The sequence below is a fragment of the Sinocyclocheilus grahami genome, unplaced genomic scaffold (assembly GCF_001515645.1).
Source record: "Sinocyclocheilus grahami isolate Dianchi unplaced genomic scaffold, SAMN03320097.WGS_v1.1 scaffold370.1, whole genome shotgun sequence".
Lineage (NCBI taxonomy): Eukaryota > Metazoa > Chordata > Actinopteri > Cypriniformes > Cyprinidae > Sinocyclocheilus > Sinocyclocheilus grahami.
The window spans coordinates 924,011-924,488 of NW_015505549.1; positions in this window are offsets into that span (position 1 = coordinate 924,011).

Here is a 478-nt window from a genome sequence, read left to right on the forward strand (position 1 = left end):
CGCTCCGGCCGGGACACGGCATCAACAGTATGGTGAGGGGCACAACATTTCTGTCACGCGCTTGAGGTATTCGGCCAGTCACAATGCGCTTTTTCAGACCGATGAGCTTTGTAAAAATCGATGCGTTTCAGAAAGGCGGGGCATAGAGGAGAAACAATGTACAGTATGTGGAAAATGTGTTTTTTGAACCTTAAACCGCAAAAATGCATTTCATTACACAAAATACTGTTCTTTTTAGCAGCATCATATGACCCCTTTAAGAATAATTTGTCATTGTTTGCCATTTTTACATGTTTACCATTTTAAATTAGAATGTTTATCATGAAGTGAGGGTTCTGTGGATGTAGTTATAACTATAGGAAGATGGCATAATACTTATACAGAACAATAAATTTGTGCATGTCTATCTTTTCTATTAGTGGAGTCATAGCAACTGCATCCATTACTTGATAGTAATTTACAGTGAATTAATATAAAA